Source organism: Saccostrea echinata, unplaced genomic scaffold (genome assembly GCF_033153115.1).
Source record: "Saccostrea echinata isolate AGI-Se365-2 ecotype Australia unplaced genomic scaffold, CSIRO_AGI_Sech_v1 ptg000042l, whole genome shotgun sequence".
In the NCBI taxonomy this organism is placed as follows: domain Eukaryota; kingdom Metazoa; phylum Mollusca; class Bivalvia; order Ostreida; family Ostreidae; genus Saccostrea; species Saccostrea echinata.
The window spans coordinates 613,483-640,708 of record NW_026889791.1 but is presented as its reverse complement, the minus strand read 5'-3'; the positions used below and the strand labels follow the sequence as shown (position 1 = coordinate 640,708).

The following is a 27,226-nucleotide window of genomic DNA, read 5'->3' as shown; positions in this document are numbered from 1 at the left end:
TATGGACCATGTTTTGAATTCTTAGCAAGTGCTTTCCGTCATTTGTTCCGAATGCCATCGGAATGCCTCTTCAGTTTTCAGAAAATGACCTCTGAACACCATGAATGTTGAGAAATTTGGGTAAGTAACTAAAATGATACAGTAATAAGTTGTAATTAAGAATACGCAAGACAAACATTCGTGTTTTTTTTTTTTTTTTTTTTTTTTTTTTGTTTTTGTTTTGTTTTTTTGCCTAGTAATTTAGCTTTTAAGAGAAAAAGTATGATTTTAAATAATCATTAGACTATAGTTCGGTATATAAAATCCTGAAGGAAATTCGAAATAAAGTTAAATGATAGGCCCCTATATTTTTAATTCTTTTATGCAAGTCCACAAACAAATTGCAGAAAATATTTAAAGATTAGGCCGAACGTAGAAAAAAATAGTCTCGCAAGTTGACGCAGCTATGTCGAGCTTAAAAATTTAAATTAAACTTTCTGTAAACATCATGCAGGACATGATCATCATGATATAGTATAAATGAAACAGACCCTGTAAGAAAAAATAGCTGTAATTTAATAAATATTTATTAATATAATGTGGTCCTCTGCTGTTAAAATACATATGCAGTAAAAAAAGGGTGAAGCAGATTTGATACAATACATGGCTGAAGGAACGTACGAAATGAAACTTAGGTATACTATAGAAAACATTGCTCCTTTATGTTTGGACCCCCTCAATAATAACCTCGGATGATCTATTTTTTACTTTTGCTTTTGGCCCCCCTAAATAATAACCTCTGGTAATGTATTTTTCTTTTGCTTATTAAGAAATTTTTAGTTTGTAGGCTCCCCCAACCTGAAACTGAAAAATGTTGTTTGGTTGTGCTCACCCCCCCCCCCCCTCTCCAACTAAATTACGTACGGGCCTATTCTCCATCCCTGAGGTTTTCTTTCACCAAAGAAAGATTAATTGGTAACAGTTCAGATATATAGCAATATTTACGGGAGGGAATATTCTCGTTTAATTATGAAGATGTGACAGTAACTAAATGTTACACAGTGAGTGTAACATTTATTTAATATTATTGTAACAGTTAATGTTTACAAATAGTGAAATACTGATACTATGAAATTTTAATGGATATATAGAAAATATACAAGTACAACCATTATTGTAAACCACATACACGAAAAGCTTTTTTTTTTTCAAGCAATTGGAAATTCTTTACAAATCATTATCGCAGCCTAGTTCCCTTCATTATTTTCAGCAGTTCAGTGACAGAGATAAAATGATCATTTGGGGTTTATACCCCCCCCACCCCCCCCCACCCCCCCACCAAATGAAACTAAAAAATGTTTGGTTTTGGTCCCCTTCAACTGAAATTGATTCCTACTTACCATGCTTACAGGCTTAACTATGAAGATGTGACAGGGAGTGTAAAAACAATAATTGTTCAGACGGATACATAAGCTGATATAAATATCAAATTTTAATGGATAGATAGAAATTAATATACAATTACAACCATTTATTATAAACTACATAAAGATAATTTTTCAAGCAATTTGAAATTCTTCATTTTTAAGATAATATTGTATTTCGTATATATATGTTTATAGGTTTATTCGTATCAACAAATCTGTGTACGAGTTAATAACGCACCCTGGGTTCCCTGCATTTTCAGTGACAGAGAACCAGATATAAGAATGCAGGGAAACAAGCCTTGTTACAAGGTTTGAGGTTTGTTTATTTTATATTTTAATTTACACTTTTTTAAAATTATTATGCAAAACTCTGTGTGCAGATGAATATTTACATTTTAATGTTATAAGTCGTTTTGTGGTTCATTTATTTGCGGTGACTGTCCCACGTGTGTTTACCTGTTTACATTCACCTACTGACAAAATATACCTTCTGTAATCATGACTGTTGTAATCTTGTTTTTATGTTAGTTTACCATATGTAACTTGACTGTTGTATAGATTTATAGCGATCACTGCAAGCTTTTAATATTTAAGTGAAGAGAAATTTCAGACTATCAATCACAGGCACTTGTTTCATATACGGTGCACCCCTACTTATTTTTACCACAAGGTATCTAACTCAATTTTAGGCACCCTGCTTCAAGCTCGTATTTTGTTCATATATCAATCATTAACCTACTTTAAAATGACATTGTTCGCTTCATGAGACTTTTTTCTTGTCAAATAAATCGTTTCAGACGTCTCTGGTCGAGACTCTTTATTGTAGAGCACTCATTTATTCCTCGAAAATTACCTCGATACATTGTTAAATTTAAGACTTTAGATGGGATACAACTTCCAGTTGGGGTAGAATAAAACCAGAGACTTCCAAGTATTCCATTCCGAGGTCTCTGGTTTTATCCTTCATTTATAACCCCAACCGCAAATTTGTTTTGAAAATTACCTTGATACATCTTAAGACTTTAGATGATACAAATTTCATTTTTTTTCACAGGTCACAGGGTTTCAACTTAAAAAATAAAAATTCTCACCGTTAAGATATGTTGGTAATTTTAGCGTGATATGTTGATAATTTGCCAAATTATTATGTAATAAAAGGGACTTTATATGATCACCCGGCGCTGTCACTTTAGTTCAGTCTTCACAACAATTCTTTTTCAGCACATGCCCTTCGGGCATGTAGACCTATCATTTTTACCCAGCGCATTCAAATTTGTACATGCCCTACTCAAAATTCTTACATTTACCAGTATTGTGCTACAAAAAAAAAACATTAGGTATAAAGGTTTTATATTAATTTTTTCAGCATTGTATTTCTCCGTGACTGTACCACGTGTGTTTATTCACCGTGATTGCCATTTTCTAAAGCGTTTTTGTTCATTAATAACTTTTGAGTTGCATGCTGGTCATTTGTTGGCAGGTTTAGCTGAACTGAATTTCAGAAATGGGATCATGACTGTAGTGCCACAGTATGTGGCATCGATGAACGTCTCGTAATTTAGCAAGAAACTTCGAGAAAACAAATAGGTTAAACTAAACACTTCAATGATTAGATTGACAATCATTTGACAGGTCGTATCGAGAATGTAGACAGGCAATCCATCTAAGACATTACATATAGCAACGTTTACGGGAATAATGGGGGTAGGACAGAATAAATGGCAAGTAAAGATCGTACAATGAAAGAAGATTCACATATGCCCTCTTCGGACATGTAATTTGACAATTTTAACATGCCCAGCTGCAAATTTAACAGGTCCCTGGCATTGGACTCCCGGGTTATTTGGAAGACTGTTAGTTTAGTTTCATGAGGTCCGACAACATTGTTTCTCAATGTCTGCTCCCTCTACCCCATACACTTATCTTGATAAAATTATATAAATTATATTATTAATTACCCTGGTATATAAATTGTATAAACCGGTCTTGTTATAAATTATATAAACTGGTCTTGTTTATATAATTTTACAATGTCATAAACAGCTGCTTAAGTGCATATAATATTGTATTAAATGGATTTATATATAGGATTAGGGAAAGATCCTCACTTGATTATGCCAGCATATTTTGCTCGTAGGAGTTTATTATCTACCACACATGATCAATGTCACTTTTGGACGTGAATGACTTTTGACACCCTAACTTCAGTTCAAATCAACGTTAACTTTATGTGACGTCTTTCTGAATCTTTCTTGGCATGTAACTTGGGTAAAAACAATTAAAGTACTCTCGATGCATTTGATTTCTCTTAGCCCGTTTAAACATTTCCTAGGTCTATACCAGTTTTTGCAGGGGCGAAACTATATAGAAGTTGGAAAAGAAACCTATCCCCTTTTTGACGTATTTGGTTTTCAGGGGGTGAAAATTTTCAATGTTACACTCAACTACATGCAACATTTATTATATTATACTGAATGTTTTATACAAATACAAATAATAGTGAACCTTGAGCGCATAAATCTGCGCAGTCACTATTTTTTGGAATATCACCCGTCGTCAAGCAATGTTGACTGTTGCGACACTGGAGGGCGTGGCTTCATTATTCAGTGGGTAATAGTGCTTTTTAACAAATGTTTCTTGACGAATCAGATTGATTCATTTAATATACCTGAAAGTACAATATTAATTAATTGTCATCATTTTCCTATATTAGCTTTTTACTGGTAATGGTTTTGAAATGATAGGAACATGCACTGTTCAAAAAGTCTTAAAATGTTGTTTTGGCTCAATTTCTTTGTTAGATTACTGTGTTGAACTAAGGCAGGTCAATTAAAGTAACATGATCCAATAGATTCCATGTACATTTAGTACTGTAAAGTAGACAAATTTATTGTTCTCACAAATATTTCTCAAATATTGATTTAAGTTGGTCTCCTGAAGGATGTATTAATGCAATTGGTCTGCTTAAGGTATAATATAGACATGCATATTTTATTTTGAATTTGTATTATGTCAATCATTAGAAATATATGGATCTTAATTAAAAAACATTGTTTTTATTAGAATTTAAGATATGTATAATAGGCATATATTCTTCATGCTTTTCCATAATTAAGTCCTTTTTTACAGGGTCTCTGCTAGAATCATGTGGACCCCAGTGTAACACATCTATGGAAAGAGAGAAAATCTCAGCTCAAGGGTCAACATGTCTTTATTCCAAGAAAGGTAAATTGATAATTTTTTTCTGCTAAAATACTCTTTTATAAATTATAATATCAATGCAAAAGAATGAACAAACAACATACCTAACAACATTTTGAAAATGAAAGTGCAATAACAGTTAATAATTATGATCAATTGAATGAATGTTAGGCCAACTTTTTTTTATATTCTGTTTTACGGGAGCGCCGACCCTAATTTGGGCTAAAATGAAATAAAAATAAAAGTCCCCAATTCAAGTTTTATTTTTATTTCTCCCGCCGATAGTTTATTTATAGTCTCTGAAAAAATAAAAGAAATATAAATAACCTTTTTACAAGCCTTTCAAAATGCGATTTGTCATTGGCTGAGGTAAATAGATTCATCCAATCACAGTATTCGTTGCGTGAAGAGTCACTGCACAGCATAGCGCCAAAATGTCAGAATCGGAGGGTTTCACGTGTTTTTAAATAGTCAGTTTAAAAAGTGACGTGTCAATGTTATATATTAGAAAAAGTATAAATTTTAATGAAAGATTGAATGAAATAGACGAATCAGTGATCTTGATCAAATGTCATGCGGAGGGCCACGTGGAAATCGAGGTTCTGTCAACCGCTTGTTTTGAAAGGTTCTGAGTACGTATTATCTTTGACAATTGCTTCAATACATTGAAATACGTCTTGAAGATTTTTTAAACTTAATTTTAAGACAGAAATGTTTTCTTTTACAAGTAACGACAGAACACTAGAACTATGTAGAACTGGTAGAAAGTGGCGTGACTGAGGAAATTCGAGTCACAACTTTCACTCGTTTTATGACAAATATTGGAATTCAGAATTACCTACGAAGATATATCAGTATATATGCTTGATGCTTGATTGATACAAGACATTATCTCCTTTTTTATTGCTTTATGGAATTTTGCGTGCTATGTAACAAATTAATGTACATTGATTGTTCAGCGTATTCATATCAGCTGATGTAGTGTATATGTATAGCTCTTGTTTAGTAAAACAACTTTTTTTTTACCACTAGGGAAAAGTATTGTTGTAAATGATACGCCCTTACAAATATTATTTCAATTCAAGACCTGGTTTCTTTTTTCATTCAACAGTTGTGGATTAGAACCATTTTCAACAATTAAATTTTTAAATTCTGCAGTAAACAGAATATTGTCATGTGTATTTTACATGTGTATACTATGGGAAAGATGTGTATTTTCTACAATTATATTGAAAGTTAGCATGCTCAGAAAGAAAACATAAGGATAAAAAGATATATATACTACAGATTGAGGAAGTATGAATATGTTTTCAATAGAGATATTGTGGTACGTTTTTTCAACCTACGTATATATTAATTGGAAGTGCGTTGAAAAAAAAATATTATACAACTTTTCTTTTTTTCATGTCTCCTGTGCACTTCTGTGAATTAATTTATTTTAGCTGATCCATTGAATGTCTCACTGTATTTTCTACATAACTTTGCCAGAACTAGTCCAAAATCCTCAGATCTTGTAATTTGCTGAATACCGAAAAATAAAAGATTCTGAAAAGTTTATGAGGGGTGTGACAGAAGTCCTATAGGTTTACTGTGGTGACAATATGATATTTGACATTTGAGAGAAGACTATAGATTTGTATGTTTGATTTGCATTAATGTTAGAAACTGCAAGCTTTATACTAGAAATGCACCCCTGCTCCAAATATCTAAGAGAAAGTTAAATTTAAAATAGTTCATTGATCCATTAACAGTACCAATTTTGTGTTTTGTGTACATAAGTTTTTCAAATAGCACTGTTTTTCTAACAAATTAAGGTCATACAAATAAAATTCCAACCTTTATTAAAAATAAAAAATTTTATTGCATTTTTTCATTTTATTTTTATTTTTCTGACCGACTGCTTAAATTCCGAGCTTTTATTTTTATTTTTATTTCGACCCCCCGACTCAAATTTTTGAAAAAAATGCCCGTAAAACAGAAAATAAAAAAATGTTGGCCTTAATAATCCAATCAAAGTCCTTGTTGTATATCATTTTTGCTAGGGCTGTGTATTGAGCAAAAAAAAAGAAGAAGATCGACATTTTTTAATGCGATATGCAATATATTGGATTCTTTAACAATTCTGTCAAAAAAGTCTTATAAATCATTATGCATGAATTTTATAAAAATAATAATTGTTTTGCAACTCATTTTTAATTTTTTGTCTCACTGTCTTTAAAAATTACACTTCAAATTCAAACTTTTCTTGACTGTAAAATCAACATGCTAAGTAAAGTTGTCTATGTATTTTTATGATTTTGTAATAATCATCTAAGATGTGCTACCTCCTTAACGATTATATCATTTTTGATCAGTTTTAATTCAAAACAGTTAAATATAATCTTTGGTGATTGAAATTCCCAACTTTTTCACAGAATTACATAAAAAAACTGCCTGCCCAAAATGTATTGGAATTAAGTTATTTTTTGGATACGATATATTCATTAATCTAGATATGTATCAATATATTTGGTGCAGCCCTAATTATTGCTGGTTCATAAATAACTAAAAAATAAACAAATGCCAAATGTTGGCATGGTTGGCATTGCAACTGTATCTTACACATTCAAATCAGGCCATTCTTACAAGTTTTGAAACATGTTGGATTCTTCACTAGTGCCGCTACTACAGAGAAGACAGCTTGTTTATAAACTGTGTCATTCAAAGTTTCAGTATATATATGAGAAACACAACAAATCTGAATGCTTAGCCATTACACTAAATGATGAATCTACTTTATTGTGTTATTTATTGACATTTGACAATCATGATTTATAAATCATTTTGAAATTTTTAAAAACAAATTAAAGCAATTCCCATCAATTCCTCCCTAGACAAATATATTAATGATAATTTTTACAGCAATACCTTGCTGTAAATTTCAATTCAAGTGATTTGATTTTTGATTTTTTTTTGTTTGTTTGTTTGTACATTTATGGTTAATTTATCCTTAGAAAAAAATTAATAAGAAAGTAATTTTATTAAAATTTTATAACTTAAATAATGTCTAGATTCATGTATTGAATCATAAAATTGTTTTGAGAGATGTATCGTATCATAATGTCTGTGTATTATCCAAACCCAATATACCTACATATCACGATGTATCATTTCAGCATTTATTTGTTAGTGTTGTTTGATTTGTTTTGTATATGCCCTTTCCTGCTCAGAAAGCAGAAAGCAGAAGTTCTTGCTTCATAATTGTCACTCAAGACCTGAAACTGTATTAGAAATCTGTATGACGTGTGAAATTTCATATCTGTTTTGACATAGTTGTTAATTTGTATAACAAAATGCAATAATACAACACAATTGATTTAATAGCATTAATTTTTGTATCAGCAAAAAAAAAAAAAAAATATATATTTTCCCTATACCTACTGACCCAAGTGTTTAAAGACTCAATCGGCAATGCCAAACCAACAATTTTTTAATTGTGGCCTTATCCACTGATATTTCTTTTGTTCTGATTCTTAGTTTCTTTTGTTCTGATTTTTTGCTCATTGAAAAAAATTGACGCCTTTTCTTTAATTCCTTAATTTTCAAGTTGAAGAGTGCATCCCGACAATCAGTTATGATGTTACAGTGTCCACTGTCCAATCCGACAACTGTGCAATCCAGCACACTGGACTTTCCGACCATTAAAACTTAAATATTTTATTCCCAAAAATTTCTTTATAATATATATAGAATAAAACACTGTATATTCCGACCACTGTACATTCCGAATTCTGGTGCTTTTTGTCGACAAGACTAGATAATTACCTTATGATTTTACCTGGGTAATTCGACATAATTATACATTTGTACCATAATTAGTCGCTAGTTCCATTTGGGCACAAGCTTGGTCTACTTAGTAGTTAATTACATGTATTAGTTTGATGGTGTTTATATAAACAATAAATGAACTGTGTTTGAATTTAAAAATTAGGCAATCAGTACTCTTCGTTGTTATCAATTTTATTCTCGCATTGACAAAATAGCATCCACGCGATAGAAAATAAAAAGGAGTACCTGATATTTAGATTGCCTTTACCTAACAGAATAAATAAGATTTTTTGCTTGAAATTGAAATCAAACATGCAGTCAGAGTCCTTTAAAGTCATGTCTCCCTAAAAAATGAGTACAGCAAACTACTGTATAACATGTAGACAACACACAATTTGAAGACAGCATCTCGTCTAATAGAAAATGTTTCATTTCCGGGTTAATATACACTGAATTAAGTGAGACTGTGCACATAAAAGATTTGCAGGAAGCAAAAAACTTCCACTTTAAGTAGACCCATTAAATTTTAAAATGTTAATGTTGTTTGATAAAAATTAAATCGCAATAACAATGTTTTAGAGGTACGTCCCATTTGTTTGAAAAGTCACGAGAGGGTATTAATAGCACAGTCTATCTTGAGAAGTTAACAATGCAGAAAAAATCGGAGAGAAATGTAGTGTAGAAAAAAAAATAAAACCACTGTTTACAGAAGGTAGACAAAATATTTAATATCTACTGTTAGTAAGTAAAATGCTAAAAATTAAATTGCAACAACTCGAAGTGATTGGCAGTTCCATCTGTTTTGCACGTTTAAAAGAAATTATCGTATATTACTACAGAGTTTACTAGTGCTGTAACAAATGATGTGTCTCAAAGAAATGTTAATCAGCCGAAGGTATATTTTATACAACAAAGAAACACACACACACACACACTTTGACAATTAAATACACATGTACTCTAAACCTAACGAAAAATGTTTTTTTTTTTTTTCTGTATGAAGTCACCTGACATTTATCATAATGCTCAGAAATATTCAACACTGGGTAATCCGACACACTGTCTAATCTGACATTGATTTTATTCCCCTTCAACATGTTGGATAAGACAGGTTTCACAGTATATCAATGACGTAATGTATGCAATATATAAATAACTGTCCCACCTGCCTGCTAATGTGGAAACAAAACTTCCCTCCATAACAAAAGAGTGCACCAATGGAGATCATTCGGCAAACCTCGGCTGATTCCGTCACCTTCATCAAACGTTTGATGAGGTACGAATCGGCCGAGGTGTGCCGAGTGCAATGGAGATAATCTCGAAACTTGTGTAGTAAGATCAACTCCTAACAATGCACCACTTTTCAGCATTTATATTCATTGCTTAAGGGTTTATTCTTACTAATGAAATAAGTTGTGGTGATGCCTATATTTACTGTAAGACATTTGTAATAATGAAGCATTTGTGAGATGTACCCTTTATCAGTTATTTACAAACAAGGCATTTGAAGAGGATGAGCACAGTGCATTCTTTTTATCTGCATGAAGTTAAGGTGATTTTAAGCAAAAAACATTTCTTGTCCATATTTAGAAAGCAAAATATTTTGACTTAGTTTAAAGTTTTATAAACCCATTAAACTTGTTAAAAAATTAAGTATGTAAACTAAATTTTGAATAAAGAGTTGGTCCTCTGTGTAAAACTTGCTCTGTGAGCAAGTTGGAATTACAATGCCTTTCACGATTCCTTCACAAAAAATGGGGTGATGACCCACAATATTAAAAAATGTAGATTAAACATCCTATTTATGTCAGTTATTGTATTAAATGAGCTTTCAACCATTTTATGCTTTATGGTTTTAAATAATATTTTATATTTCATAAATTAGACAGTGAAATTTGCAAAAAAAAAAAAAAAATTATTGATTTTTAAACTGTTGTTACATTTAGGAATGTGGGTATATGTACATATCCTGTTCAAGTCTTTGTGTATCACATTATATCATGATATACTTCAGACAAATTAGTACACCCGTAGTTTTGAATACAATTCATACATTGATTTCATTTGCCGCAATGGTCTCTTTAATATTGCAATAATGCATTTGGTCTTCCTAATGCATGTATAATGCAGGTACTGTATATACTCTATGTCCAACTTATAGGTGAGTCATAAAAAGATTAGTATTTTGAAACCAGGTTAAAACATCAGAGCATTGATTTGAAATTGTCAATTGATTCTGGCAAAAAGTTGTACCGATTTATAAGCGGGTCAATAGCAAATCCCTCCAAAATAACCTCAAAAAATACAACTGATTTATAGGCAGACCACCTTATAGGCGAGTATATACAGTATAGTTTTTGTTGAATTTTGCTAACAGCAAAACACTATGAATAATGAATTTTGGAAAAAAAGATTATTAAGTTTAATGATGCATGTATGTAGTATAGAAATATTGTTCATATGCCTGTACATGGTACAAATATGCATTTTACAGAGTGTACATATGCCAGAATCATATGGACCGCAGACTGGCCCTGGTGATTCCGTTAAGAAAAAAGAGGAAAAATCAGTGCTTGTGCTCATTGGTCATTGGACAAAGGTAAATAGATTTATTTCATGAAACTAAACATGTAAATTACTAGGATATTAAAATATCACAATTAAAATACATGTACTGATTTATGTATATATGGATATCAGTTGGTCTCCTTGATGCAGTTATATGCATTTGTTATCCCTTTTAAGTGGATCTTTTAAATATTATGCAGTTTATTTAGAAGCTCTTTATTATCTGCACTGTTCACTTTTACAGGGTGTATGCCAGAATTTTTTGAAGAACAGTCTGAATCTGACATGGAAAAAATGAAGAAAAACAGCCTTCCTGTTTATAAATCTACATTCTGACAAAGGGTAATTTTGTTTAGTTCAATTAGAAGTGCACATTTAATTTCAGTTGCTTTCCTTAATGATATATTATAGCATTTTTATTCCCTTATGAACAATATGTATACTTGTAAAGCATGTATCACAAAATCTTCTGCAACAAAGTTTTGGGTGTATATTGCTTGTTGCTTAACGTCCCTCTTGAGAATTTTTCACTCATATGGAGACGCCACCACTTGCTGGTGGAGAGCTGCAAATTTTTGTCCTATACTCAGCACTTACGGCCATTGAGCATTGAGGGATCTTTATCGAGCCAGCACCTACTGTGACACGGGACCTCAGTTAATACGTCTGTCTCATCTGAAGAACGGGTCTCCACATTCCACAGTGGGATTCAAACTCGCTTTGTAAGGATCAGCTTCTTTCTCCGCGACTCTAGAGTAGACGCTCTAACCACTGCATCTGCTCTACTTTGGCAACTTTGGGTGTATATAAGCATGGTTGTATATAAGCATAGGAATCATCATGTCCATCTGTCTGTTCATGTGTTTGGCCACTTGTGTGACTAGCTTTTTTGTTCCAATTCTGGCTGAGATAAATTGATTTAGGTCATCTAAATACAAACAAATTAAGGGAAATTACTATGGTATTGGGATGAACATTTTGGAATACTGTCTCATTGTTCCATTGTAGTTGGTCTCTTTAATGTTGTAATAATGCATCTGGTCTTCCTAATGTATGGCATACACTGTATGCATGTATAATGTTGTTAAAGTTGGATGAATGTAAAACAGTTCTTGCGTGATGACAAAGGTAAATAGATTTAGTTCATGTAACTAAACATGTAAATTACTAGGGTATTAAAATCTCTCGTTTTGAATACTGATTTACATGTGGAGAGTAGTTGGTCTCCTTAATGCAGTAATAATACATTTGATCTTCCTTATGCATACTGCATATTTATTTTTATATAAATTTAATGGCTGACATGTATGAGGGTTGATCCAAAAGTTTGTTGAATTTCTTCATATTTTATTTATTTATTAGTGAAAGAGGTTGAATACTGATTTAGATGTGGATAGTAGTTGGTCTCCTTAATGCAGTAATAATACATTTGGTCTTCCTTATGCATACTGTATATTATATAAATTTATTGACTGACATGTACGAGGGTTGATCCAAAAGTTCGAGGAATTTCTTCATATTTTTAGGTCACCTGAGTAACTCAGGTGACCTATTGCTATCCGTTTTCGTCCGTCGTCGTGCGACGTACATTAACATTTGAACATTTTTAGCTTCTTCTCTGAAACCGCTCAACCAATTTCAACCAAATTTGGTATATAGCATCTTTGGGTGAAGGGAGAGGGCAAACAAACATTATTTTAAAGATTGCCTTAGCATGTTGTTTATTCTGTGCATTTATGGCAATTAATATTAAAATCGTCCAGACCTGTTAAAACCCATGGATGTCCACAAAAATGTTACTCAAATCAAATTTCATGTTAAAATTCGAAGTAAATATAAATACCTGTGTAATTGTATAATGGTGTAACAAATGTTTAAGAATGCCATATTTAAATTTCAAAAATTGCTCTAAATGTGCATGAGATAAATATCTAAATGCTGTGAAGAAGCACTGTGCTACAATTACCATATTAAAGAAGTGATTTTAATGAAATCTTGTTTCTAAAAAACCTGTAGAAAATTTAAAGAAAATTAGAAATCACGATTCTTACCCCAAAACCATCAGATGGTATGAAAGCCTTCAAACAATGTGTTTTACATAATTCGCATTTCCAAAAACTGTGATCATTAATTTGCCGACCTATTATTGTATGTTCTAATGAAGGAGAATTCATGTGCAAACTTCTACATGAGAAGAATAAAAGTATTGCCGTGTCCTGCAAGAAAACAAAATCACATTATATTATCAATTGCAGATGGTGTCTACGTCTTTCAACTAATTTTGCAACGGCAAGAGTATCTTCTATGTAGTAACTGTTTTGAACCAAGACATCCTACTGACAACTAAGTCCATGATACAGAGCTTTCTACTGCCTTGTTTAGAATTTTACATGTCGAGAAATTTATGGTCAGTGTAATGACCTTGTTTGCAAATCTAAATCTTCATTACGTCGAGTTTAGACTTGCATGTGAATTTCATGGTCCCTGTCCCCCTGGGGCCTGAGGGGCGGGGCTAAAACCACCAAAAATAATGCAATCTTTAAAAATCTTCTTCTTTACTCCTGGACATCAAGCAGTCAAACTGTTCGCATCATTGTAATAAGCATTGAGCCCTCTACCAAAATTTTGAAATTCATGGCCCCAGGATCAGGGGTTCTGGTGCTAGGATGGGGCAATATAGATCATATAGTGAAAGTGCATTATTTCTTTGAAAATCTTATTCTCTGCTCCTGGGTATTAAATAAAGTAACTAAGTACATAGTTATGAAAAGCAAGACTGCCTCTTCCAAAATTGTGAATTTCATGGCTCCAGGGTCAGGGGTTCTGGTGTTAGGGCGGGGCTCTATTGATTATATAGTGAAAATGCATTAATTCTTTGAAAATCTTCTTCTCTGCTCCTGGGTATTAAATAAAGTAACTAAGTACATAGTTATGATGAGGAAGAGGGCCTCTTCCAAAATTTTGAATTTCATGGCTCCAGGGTCAGGGGTTCTGGTGTTAGGGCGGGGCTCTATTGATTATATAGTGAAAATGCATTAATTCTTTGAAAATCTTCTTCTCTGCTCCTGGGTATTAAATAAAGTAACTAAGTACATAGTTATGATGAGGAAGAGGGCCTCTTCCAAAATTGTGAATTTCATGGCCCCAGGGTCAGGGGTTCTGGTGTTAGGGCGGGGCTATATTGATTATATAGTGAAAATGCATTAATTCTTTGAAAATCTTCTTCTCTGCCCCTGGGTATTATTTAAACAAACTAAGTACATTGTTTTGATATTCAAGATTGCCTCTTCCAAAATTGTGAATTTCATAGCCCCAGGGTCAAGGGTTATGGTGAAAAAGGGGGAGGGGCTCTATTGATTATATAGTGAAAAAGCAAAATTTCTTTGAAAATACTCTTTTCTGCTTCTGGTTAAAAAGCAAAGAAGCTAAGCATATAGTTATGATGAGCATGATTGCTTCTTCCAGAGTAGTGAATTGCATGACCCCTGGGTCAGATGTGCTGGTGTAATGGTGGGGCTCTTGATGATATAGTGAAAATGCATTAATTCTGTTAAATAATCCTGTCTGCTCCTTAGTGTTAATCAGATAAACAAAGTGATTACTTACATGTATGATGAGCAAACTTCTGGTCCCAGGGTGAGAGGCTCTGGTGTTTCTAGGTGTGTGTGTGTGGGGGGGGGGGGGGGGGGGGCTCTATTGATAATATAGTGAATCTGTAGTAAAAAATGCATTATTTCTTTGAAAATCTTCTCTGCACCTGGGCATATCAGAGGCAAAACAAGTAAAAGTTTTCATAAAGATTTTTGAACATCTGGCTTCGGGGCCACCAACGTATAAAATCTGAGCTCAAATCTCAACCTCAAATCTTAGATTTCTGCCTCAGCTGAGATTTTCCTAAAACATCATGCCACCAACATCTCTGAGATTCGATCATCTCACGTAAGCTGAGATTTGAGAAAAATCTTGGACTTATTCTCGTTGTTATATACGACCTTTTTTTTCTGAAAATGCATGAATTTGTTGAATCAATGATTGAATTTACCTTTTAGTCAGTTATTTATGCAATATTTTAGTGAATATCACGAAAAAACACATCCCACACTTCCTTCGTCTTTTATTTGTTGTTTCGAGTCATTCAACAAAGAGGATTCCATTTCGACATTTGCGACAATTTTCATTGAACCCCCCGTAAAAAATCCCTACAGAAGAATAACACAAAAACATATCTAAACTTTGTAGTCTTGGTTCGTCTGTCGACATAAACACACAAAAACATACACCGAGGCGTCACTTCCACCATTGTGACGTTACATGTAGCAGGTAGGCGGATCAAGACTATATTCCCCAGACTGATTAAAAGAAATCATTTTTCTTTGTTTGTTATATATGTTAGATATATCTGTATAATTCTTAATTCTCCATAGCAAAAAAAAAAAAAATATGAGTCATAGGGACTATTTAAATTTAGAATAAACCTGAGTGAATTTTTTTTCTAGCAGATCCACAAAAAAAAAAGCTCAGTAGGCCTATATCATGTAAATTTCTCACATGCTGTAATAAATTTCGCGAGTATACCATAATTGTGGAAAAACAGCAAACATATCCAGGAGCAGGTAACATACGCATGCTTAGTTTTACAGGATTTAATTTATCAAGGAAATTTCTCGAGGAACTGTTTAATTGTCGGTGAATTTCAGCTCATATCCCCCCAGAAGGAAGAAAAACCGGCTGAAATTTGAACTAAGGGCATGTATAGGGAAGCGGCAAACTAACACATCGCATTTTTCTACGATCCCCTGTGACAAAATGTCTCGGAAAGTCTTCTTTTTTTTTTTTAGATAAATAATAAACAATGAATATAGCACCACTTGAAAAATAATCATCGTTGCATTGAAAACCCAAATCAATCTCGCATACGCTCATTGATTAATGAGAAACTGATTAATTTCTAATTGTATCGTAAATAAAAGTTTCACTGCGTAATGATGTAATTTAAAAAAAAAAAAAAAAGAACCTACGGATCATACTTTTTTGCTTCAAAATGTAAGTTGTCGTACTAAAAAATACTGTTTGTTAAAAAAGAATCTATTCTTGCAAGTACTATAGCTAGCAAGTACATTTGAATAGATGCAGTCCTTCTTGTGATTTATACATGTATTTCAGAATGGTCATAAGTCAAGTTTATTCTTATAAATAATATAAATGGTCAAGGATTTAAGTACGCACAATACATTGTGAGTATAAAGTCGATCCAAATTCTCAATCAAGAATTTTATAGATTTAATTAAGAACCAAATTAGACAGACTGCTATCATCTGTAATAAATAAATGGCGATTTACATATTATTTCGAAAGAACAGAAGAATTTGTACATGAAATTCTAGACAGATTTCTTTTAATATTTCGTATAATATTTACCTTAATAAATAGTAAAATATAACTTCCTGGGAAAAAAAATACGGGACCGAGGAGTTTTGATATTTTATCTAATCATATTTCCTTTTCTGATATACATGAACATTGTGAATTACATGTAATAAAAATGTCTTGTCACAAATAGCTCATTTAAATATGAATTAAATTAATTATTTTAATTCCTGTACGAATGAAGATATAAATGTTATGTACGAACGTGCCACTAGAATATTCTATTCTTTATTTTTTTCTTTTGGTAAAGTTTAAAGTGCTTGATTCCATGCGTGGACAATATTAATATAATAAGAATATTTACATGCGCGTAATTAACCCCCCCCCCCCCCTTCACAGGATAATCAAGTTTTGGGAGAAATTAACATCCTTTCTGTGCTTGTATGTTAATTTCGTGTATTTATTGATTAAAATGTGCACTGTCACAACATTTGCGATCATTGTACCATAAAAAAAAATTGTGAGATTTTGTTTGAGACTGGTATACATCAATCTCAAGATTTTCTGAGAAATCTCAGAATTTTTTCTCAGCTGAGTCGGAAAAAACGTTGGTGGCACGCATGTTTGAGAAAAATCTCAGACGTGAGAATCACTGTAAATAATGTACTTGAAAGGTTAATAGTATAAGAGAATTATGCAAGGTTTTTTATCGTATAATACAAAAAGTACTTTCATAGTTTTAATGATCAGGTAGACTTGTAAGTAATAGATGAATAAAATTGAGACAAAAATAACTTGTCTTATTCAATGTTCATCAAAGACCAAAAGAGTCCAATGTAAGAGATTTTCAACAAGGAATTAAAATACCGGGTAGTACAGAAGCACTAATAGTTTGTTAATAACTGTATGGTGATAGTGATAAATGGGGAACAGATTAGAACCTAATTTATGAACTGTTCATGAACACTAGACTAATTATTTTGTTGATCCTGATCACCCTATTTTTCTTGCTTTTGGGCAACAAAGCTTCACCTTTCAGTTCATTTTATACTCTGTGGATCCTCTTAATTGTTGTATTATAATCAGATGACCGTTAAGGCCCTTGGGCCTCTTGTATTTATTTATTAGTGAAATTGGTTGAATACTGATTTACATTTGGAGAGTAGTTGGTCTCCTTAATGCAGTAATAATACATTTGGTCTTCCTTATGCATACTGCATATTATATAAATTTAATGACTGACATGTATGAGGGTTGATCCAAAAGTTTGTTGAATTTCTTCATATTTTATTTATTTATTAGTGAAAGTGGTTAAATACTGATTTACATGTGGATAGTAGTTGGTCTCCTTAATGCAGTAATAATACATTTGGTCTCCCTTATGCATACTGTATATTAATATAAATTTAATGACTGACATGTACGAGGGTTGATTCGAAAGTTCATGGAATTTCTTCATTTTTTATTTATTTATTAGTGTAAGTGGTTGAAAATTACAAATAAGAATTATATAGACACTTGTTGAATTTTTTTAATAAACAATATTTTAAATATTTATGATAGTAACTCTATGGCAGTTGCCATAGCAAAGAATGTTTGAAAATGCAGGGGAGACATTTACTCGTTCATTATCATTTTAATTCTTAATACGTGAAATAAGAAAAATCCTGCACTAAGTGGCAAATAAAACGAAAATTTTGTCATAATTACGATTGCTTGACCACTAATATACCTTTCTGTGAGAGTTTTACTGATTTAACTTGATATTTAGATTATTAGTTGATGATTTCTTGTTCATATTTTAATTGTTAGAGAACATCACATTTTGGTCAAGTTATAAGTTTTGTTAAAATCTTGGGAACACTCTGACTTAAAGGGGTATACTACTGATACAGGTTGGAGAAAAATGCATTAAGCAACTGATTTACCAGTGGCATTAGAAATTTAAGAAAAACAGAACTTCCATGGAGGTTGATTAAAGGTGTGGCCGCCTTTTGGAGGGTCTGTTTTTCTCATAGACAAATTAAGAGCCATTCTCTGTAATGACTTGAACTTTTATATAGGAGCTGTGGCACGCATAGTCTCAGAATTTCTCCAAACTCTCTATGATAAAAGTCTTTGATACCGTAAACTCAAATCGGGCAAAAATTGGTTGCTACGTGTCACGGTTACCATAGCAACATGTCCTAAAGTTTGAAAAATGGCATTTTTCAACATCTTCAGAGTCCCACAGTTAACGTTTGCAGCAAAGCAAACAAGTGGCAATGACTGTTTCTGAAAGTTGAAGGCCTGGTGTCTTAAATGCATGATAAACATGTTTGGTAAATCATCTATAACATACGTTACTATGGAAACAAAGTATTCAAAAGTAATAATTTTGTTCATTTAAATTTATAATGTCATACACTGAAGAATAAAAACTATTATAGGTTGAAATGCAAGCAAATAATTGAGAAGAGATCATTGTAACATATACCAAGGACAAAATATGATATTTCTTATAGGTTGGCAATGGTTGCCATGGTTTTAATACCACGAAGGGATTTTAAATTTACTTTCCTAGTGTTTTAATCTTATCCTATCTTTTTAAAAAGCATATTTCTATATAACTGATGATCAATTTTTAAAGGCCTTGGTGTGACCTTAATTTTCACATTTCAAAAAATTCAATTTCAATTCTTTAAATAGTGCGTTGCTATGGAAATAAAGCAAAAAAATATGCATAAAAATCTGAAAAATACTCTGTTTCCTTGGATACGTACCGTTGTATGTAGATTCCCGAAACTTTAATGATTGATATATGTGAACAACTAACCTGACTTTAAATTTTGACTATCACCCAATCTCTTACTGGATGCAAAAAGCTGGCACATAGGGTCTAATATTGACAAAAAATTAACAAAATCGAACATTTTCTCTTCTTGGTAACCATAGCAACAGTGTTGTATTTTTCAACAACCTTTATCAATATATGATATTCAACTTTAGTTCTACGAGATAAATACTATTCAGGGTGATTCAAATAATATTTTTCTTGATTAAAAGGTTAGTAAATTCCTTAAGCAGCAAAAAAAATATCACATTAAACAACTAGTACGTTGTTTCCATGGTTACACTGCAAAGCAACAATTAATCTCAATTTTTCTTATGTTGTCGGTGTTGCAAGGTCCTAAGGATGCATATGTGCCAGTCATGAATTTTATTGTTTTTCCTCACGATAGTAGCATTAACCCAATCATAGCAACAGATTTTGCATGGTGACACTGTGTTACCATGGCAACCATGAAAATTATTTTTAGAATAATATTGCCAATACCTAATTACATGAGGTCAAATATTTTTTATTGTTTTTCTTACGTTGTTGATTGAGTTTGATCATGTAACATCTTTCATTTGTGAATATTGAGCGTTTTTCAGCATTTTTCAGCATCTAAAACGTATTTCAAATGTACCCATGGTTACCATTACTTAGAGATAAATTCTAAATAGTTTCTTTATAGCATAAGTGGAAACAAGGTGTCATGTTTTTAGGAGAATGGTTTGTTTGTTTTTCTTAGTCTTTATTAAGGCTTAATAAAGATTCAAAGTAGCTGAAAATCTCAATTTTTTCAACTTTTCTGGCTGTTACCATGGCAACCAAGACCCATGGCAACGGGATTTTATTTGATATATGTTTCTGGTGTCAAGTTGTAATAATAGGCAAAGTTTTATCAAAATCGGTGACCATGCGTGGCAAAGAAGTTCAAGTGGTTACAGAGAATCGCTATTAAGCGTTGATGGACGTTGACCGCTGACGTACTGTGCTTGACTTTGCTTCTGAAATTGGAACACCATATGCAAAGATGGGGAGTATTTTTGAAATATGAGTGTAATATTAAGATAAGTTGATCCGTGTGAGAGGATACCAAGGCTTTTCTTAAGAGAGAAAAGGAGAAAAAGGCAGAATATTCTGTAGAATTACTTAGTCGAATTGAACATGAGGGTGAGATGCTCCTATAACGCTCCTATAATGTGACATGACATACTTAACTTGACGTTACGTAGAAGTCTCCCCCTGATTTTACAACTATCAATGTTCAGAAAGCTCGTGTGACCTTATTGGTAATTGGAACATGGTGAAAATATCCAGTATTGTTGCATAAAGACTCCATATTATAAATATGCCTATTGTTTGCTTTCATCAAATCACAATAAAATTTTAGAGATAATTAAATTTCACAAACTTTTGGATCAACCGTCGTATTAGAAAAAAGATGGATCTATTAGATTGAACAGGTTATAATTCACCTGAGTCATTTAAATTACTTATTGCTATCTGTGTTTGTTCAGTCATCATGTTTCAAGTGTTGTCTGTAAACTATTGAACATTTTCAGCTTCTTTTCTGGAACCAGTTTCAACTAATTTTTCAGTTGAAGTATACAGACATAATATAGAAGTGATTTTATTGACTTTCTCAATCTATCCTGAATTTAAAAATGTAAATATAAGCATTTGATTGTAAATATTGAACATTTAGCATCTCATAACCAGAGTTGGAAATTACTGACTGCCCGAGGTAGTCTGTTTTTCAGGTAGGCAGGGACAAACTTTAGATTAACCTCGGTGGTCGAGGTCATTTAAACAGCTAGTTCCTGTTTTCCATTTTTTTTTTCAGGGTATAGTAAGTCTATAGAAAATAAGTAAAATATAGTATATCAAAGGAACACTTCTAGTTAAAAATTTGAGTTGACCTTAGGACCAATATTGGTTTCAGTCTTTAGAAAAAGCTTATCGATGTATGTTCCGATCACTGACTTTAGGCCACATGTGTGTAGTTTCTTGTTTCTCATGTATTGCTTTAGTTCTACGTTAATGGTAATCTAACAACCAAGCTTTATGACAAATGAGATGGCTTTAACTTTTCAATTGTCAACTTCCCTTACTTATTTAGCAATATACCTTCATCACCTGCATACAGGGTTTATATCTCTCAGTTGATTTGATACGAAAGAGCATCCTCTATGTTTGAAATTTTTTTAAAACGAGGTAAGTTATTGACAAATAAGTTGCTGAAACAAGAATATCAGCAGTCTTGTTTAAAGTTATCATTTTGTAAATTCTATGGTCGATACAATGACTTTGTCAGCAAATACAATTTATCATTAAGTCAAATGCTGAGTGACGTTTTTCATACTTATTGTTAGGCCATTATTTACACACTGAATTATCGATGGATTTTTCCATTGTTTCCCAGTTGTGACAAGGAGCACATAGCGTGTGTGACCGGTCTGCAGGGGATGCTTACTCCTCCATGGCACCTGATCCCACCTCTGATGTTTTGGAGGTCCGTGTTTGCTCTGCTCCTATTTTGTATTTTTTGATGGGCTTTTGAGCTTGAATACTGTTTGTTATCTCGATATATTTCATTCTAGTCAACTGTGTGTTCATATGATCCTACCTCAGTATTTACAGAATTATACATCCTTTGTATGAGGGTCATTCTTGATGTCTGACTGAGTAATGGCAATGGGACATAAAACCTTAACTGACCTTACCACATTCTTTTCTAATCTGAAAACCCTCATGCATTTTTAGCATAACATATCGCCAATGCACACATTTTTCCCAAGGAATGAACTGCATCTACTCTGCATAGAACAGTATCTCTCCCACTGGCACAACAGTACTATTACATGTCATTATGTTCTTGAAAGGAAAACACAGCAGTTATTGCTCAGCAAGATTCTTTTTCCTGACACCTGCAGTATCGAGTAACACAAAGTGAATGATTAGTGTCCTCGAACAAAGTGTGCTTACAATGAGGTATAGTTCCGGTTGATTGCATTTAGTTAAAGAGAATTTATGATCTGCATTTCTGTAGATGTCTTTTATATCAACACCAAACATGCATTTAAGGAAGAAAATATAAGTAAAATGCAAAAGCCTGTATAAAAAAATCAAAGTGCAAGGACAAGTGCACTTAAGGAATGCTTAATGGGCCCATTTTCAGTGCTGTATTACTTTAGAATATATTACCAAATTGTTCTCTTTTAGTAATAGTTAAACACAAGTGGACATTTCTAATTAAAATCACGCTAAAACATCAATCAGCATGGATTTGAAACAAATGAAGTTTTTTAAATGCCTATAGATCCGGAAAGTCATATCAAACCCATTTTGAGTTTCAATCGTTTATTTAAATCAAGGGGAGGAGGCATTTAAATCTTAAATCAGACACTTGAACAATCTGATGGTGGATCATTGACAGGCACATTTGCCGAATGATACTTCTTGCGCTATTTTACCCGAGAAAAAAATTGAATGAAGTTGTATAGATGCCTGTATCCATAGTGATCAAACTATGAAATTGGTATGCTTGGATTTGAAATAATGCAATAAGTATTAACATTAGTTCCTTTATATTTTAAAATGAAAAAAGGTGTATTTGGGTGGCTTTCAATACTGGTACCATTGTCTTGCTTGAATGTTAAAAATGTTTGACACTTTTATTTATGATGACATTTTAACGACACTAAACTCTCTTAACCCTTCTGTGTTCCTAACCCTCCCGTTTTCCTAAAACCAAATACATGTACATACAAACTTCTCTATGCGGCATGACTTTGATATAATGATACAAAACGTGGCTATGCTTTACAGTGAGCATCTTTGAGGAATGTTTACCTGGGTAGAACTCACGTGACTACCGGTATTTTAAATAATTTATTCCATGGGTGGGTTCAACATAGCTAGATCATACAGGTAAATCTAAGCTCTTACTTGCTATAGGAAAAACATTGAACTTTTCACACATTTTTTTAATATTTTAAGTACAAGCCTAATCTTGTACAAATTTCCTACTTTCACACAAGTTTTATAAATGTATAATGCATTTTTTGTCAATCACACAAGTTTGTACAACGTTAGGCTGACAATAAACAAAAGCTTTGAAATGAATGACTGTCCTCAATTTACTATAGAAAATCACGAATGTTGGCTGACCCCTACCACATTGTATGGCTTTGCTCTTTGTATATTCATGAATTTCAGCAATAAAATTTGTTGAATTTAGGGTTTTAGATATCAATTAATGATCTGAGATGGAAAATTAAGCTTAATTTGATTCTTCATTATTTCACATTTTACCGGGGCCCATAAGTGCACTCGTTCTTTAATGTTTATACAGGTAAAAAGTTTGAAAAAATAAAAATGTGCCAACAAATGGATTCGAACCAGGACACTAAAAATGTTCATGGTGAGAGTCTGCGGTCTACCATTCTGGGCTATGCTGACTATGAGGACATTTGTAATAAATATAAACCAGTAAGATAGAAATAGGTTTTCACGTTTTTTGTAGTTTTTTTTTTTATATAAATCTAAAGCAGGGGTACGTGCCCCTAAAAAAACCTTGTTTTAAATAATTGCTTAAATCAAAATCTATCAAAATTTCATAATTTAATTTAGGGGCAGGCAAAGGGTGATTATATTGCATCTATCGGGTATAAATTTTCTTATCAGAAAATTGTAGAGATATGCAAGGTTAATTAATGACAACATTTATTTTTCATTTTTGCCTAATACTTTTATGATTTTCACTAATAAATTGATGATTGAAAAAAGCCTTTAATATGACTGCTGATTTTATCTCCATCTGTTAATTTTTAACACCTTTTCTCGTGATTATAGGAGATAGAGAACAGATTATGATTTCTAACATTTACTGTTACAGATCATTTCCTTGAGATAGGTGGAACCAACAGTCAAATCCAGACACCTTTAAGAAAAGTAAAAATCTGACTCAGGTAAAACAAAAATCATTTACAGTTTTATCAATTAGTAATTTTTACCTTAATTAACTGGACAAATCTCATTTGACGATATACAGGTCAAGAATGAAGAGTTTAAAGCCTAGTAGGGATTTTGGTCAATCATAACAGGTAATCTGCAGCCCCTATTGGGAATTATACACTGATATGGAGACGCCACCACTTGCCAGTGGAAAGCTGCAAATTCTGTCCTATACTCTGCACTCACAGCCATTGAGCAGTGAGGGTCCTTTTTCCTGCCAGCACCTACTGCGACATGGGACCTCAGTTTATAAGGTCTCATCCGAAGGACTGGTGTCCACATCCCACAGTGGGATTCAAACCTGTGATGTAAGGATCAATTCCTTACTTCGTGACTCTAGAGCAGACGCTTTAACCATGGCGCCACGCTTGTGACTAGCTCAGTTTTAAAGAAATCATTCAAGATATTTTTTATCAAACTTAATATGCTGTAAGATTAGTAAGACCTATTCAACTATTTCAAAAATTTTTGACCTTTCCTGTGACCTTGACCTCACTTTTCTTTAATTTGCATCTTGCATGGTTTTAAACCATTTAAGATATTGTTATCTAAGGCTATGCATCTATACATAATTTGGTGAGAACTTATCATCTATTCATTTTTTTAAAAATTTTTATTTCAATTTTAAAGAAACTTTTCAAGATATTCTCATCAAACTTCATATACTAACACAAAATTTCATGTTGCATTACTATACACTCGGCGGGGCATTCATGGCCTATGGACATATTTCTAGTGTAATTTGCTATTTCTGTTGTTTACTTTCGGTCAGTAAGTGCCCCCAAAGGGCAAGCCCCAGTCCTATTTTCTTTTCCAGGGTTGCAACAGCGCCCCCTAGAAAAACAAGTTGCACCATCCAATCAAATCTTGTTTTGTGCTGCTTTATGCCAATGAAATTAAGGCTGGACAGCATATGTATTATATTCTGACCAATGGGGTTGCCGTATTTTCAAATAATTAGGATAGACTTACCACTTCAGCATTCCTTTCATCACTGAAGTGATATGCATGCTCAAAAATTGACTAAGTTTCATTTTTGTGTCAACTGCAGAGCAGAACGACACTTAGAGATCACTTTACCTGGTGTCTGTCTGTCCGTCTGTCACACCTTATATCTCCAAAATTTTTAGAGGCAGGGTTTTGATAATTAGCATTTATATATGTTTTTGAGCTCATGATACTATACTTTGAAACTGTATGAAATTCAGTTACCACAAACTTATTTAAATACTATGAAAATACATTGGGATCAGTATTCTACAATGAATCGTGTTGACTGACAAAGTGACAAAGTAAAGACAGTCTGAAATCTCTTTCCTCCGAGGATTGTTGGAAGCACCTGCATGTGTATTAATAAAATGATAAATAGTTATTCATCATAATTTCAATTTAATTATTCATATAAGGACTGGGGAACTATATTTTTTGATTGCCAGATTCTATCCCAGTCTTTTACTTTTGGATCCTTTTTTTTCCTTGCAGGCAAATGCATGAACCTCCATGCTAATATTAAATTAATAGCTGACCACTCTTAGATTTATTTACCTCTTTAATGAAGATACCTAGCAGCAGTGTTCGAAATTCAGAATTATTTTCTATGGGTCCAGAGGACCCACAGATAAAGGGACTACACGAGTCCTTTCAGGGCAGCGCAGGCCAAAAAATAATACCATTAAATATTTTGGGAAAATAAACTTTTACGTATCGATGGTCTTGGTAAGTTTATCGCTTCATATGAAATATGTCAATTTAATAAAGGGTATCTACAATTCGCAAGTATTAACAATTTGAAACGGTAAGATATTAATCATCACACTGTCTTACTTGGTCATATATAACATTTAATGAGTTTGACATGTGTTTATTTAAGGAGTGACTTTAATAGCTACCCAAGTTATACTGGTATAACCTGGGTTGGGGCAGTTTACGCTTTATAAACCGCGAAGCGGTTTATAAAAAAGCGTAAACTGTTCCAACCCAGGTTATACCAGTATAACTTGGGTAGCTATTAAAGTTATTCCTTATAATTTAATTTCCCATCATTAAGTGTAAAAAATAAAACAATTTCTCCTTCAAAAATGCCCTTAAATTGTACGTATTTTAAATGTAACGTCAAGCGGATTGATACATTTTAACGTAAGTCATTGTGACATAGGCAACCAAGGTTATACGCTATTTTCTATTTTTTTTATCCAATCAAATGACGCTTTACAACCAAAATTAAATTATATTACTATATACATACTTTTCCTCAGAAATATAATTTCTGTTTGTAAATCCGCGGGTAAAAAATTACGCAGGTTTCATAGATTGCCACAATATGTTGATAAAATGTAACCGCATACATATAACGTAACTTTATTCCATACAGAAAAGAAATCAAATCTTCAGTATTTATTTAAAATACACATGAAAGAAGAAATTATACGATCTTGATAAAAATAACAAGTTTTGCCCATCATAAGTCCAATTTGGTTTAAAGACGCTCATTAGACGCTCATTGGTTAATTTGTTTAATATATCTAATTAAACATGTTAAAATGCAGGAAAGATATAAAAGTTAATGTAAATACATACACCAATATACCTAAACTTTAATCGCAACTTCTTACGCCTTTCCAACAAGCGGTAAAGAAAAACAACGGTCTGAGAAGATGTGATTGACGTTAACTTATTTCCCGGCAAATCATCGGCCCAAAATTATTTCAAGGACCCATTTAGTCATACTATTCGTGAGTCCTTCAGTTTGTACGTCGGCGCAGGACCGACGGGCCGACGCTAATTTCGAACACTGCCTAGCAGGCGACATATACATTCCTTGAAGCACTCTAGTTCCTATTTTATTTTCACTAATATAATGATTATTGAAAAAAGACTAAGGTGCTCTATAGTGATCAGTCTATTCATTCATCTGTCTGTCAAATACACATATCCCTTGTTCAGAATACAGGTGACTCTAAATACTTCAAACTTTATATTTTTTAATAAGGTACATGTAGCTGCTTTGGAACATCTGAAAGGTCTATTACATTATCGCTAGTTTTACTAG

The 27,226-nt window shown here is 32.6% G+C and overlaps 1 long non-coding RNA gene across 2 annotated transcripts; it reads left to right on the top strand.

Moving 5' to 3' along the window:
- Positions 1 to 1,606: 1,606 nt before the first annotated feature.
- Positions 1,607 to 24,135, top strand: LOC133201115 (uncharacterized). 2 transcript variants are annotated; one of them, XR_009723044.1, is made up of 5 exons: positions 1,607 to 1,715; positions 4,536 to 4,631; positions 10,909 to 11,013; positions 11,227 to 11,324; positions 24,059 to 24,135. It is a non-coding gene; the product is annotated as an uncharacterized LOC133201115 (long non-coding RNA). The 2 variants fall into 2 exon arrangements; XR_009723043.1 differs by having other exon boundaries at positions 1,607 to 1,722.
- The last annotated feature ends 3,091 nt before the right edge of the window (positions 24,136 to 27,226 follow it).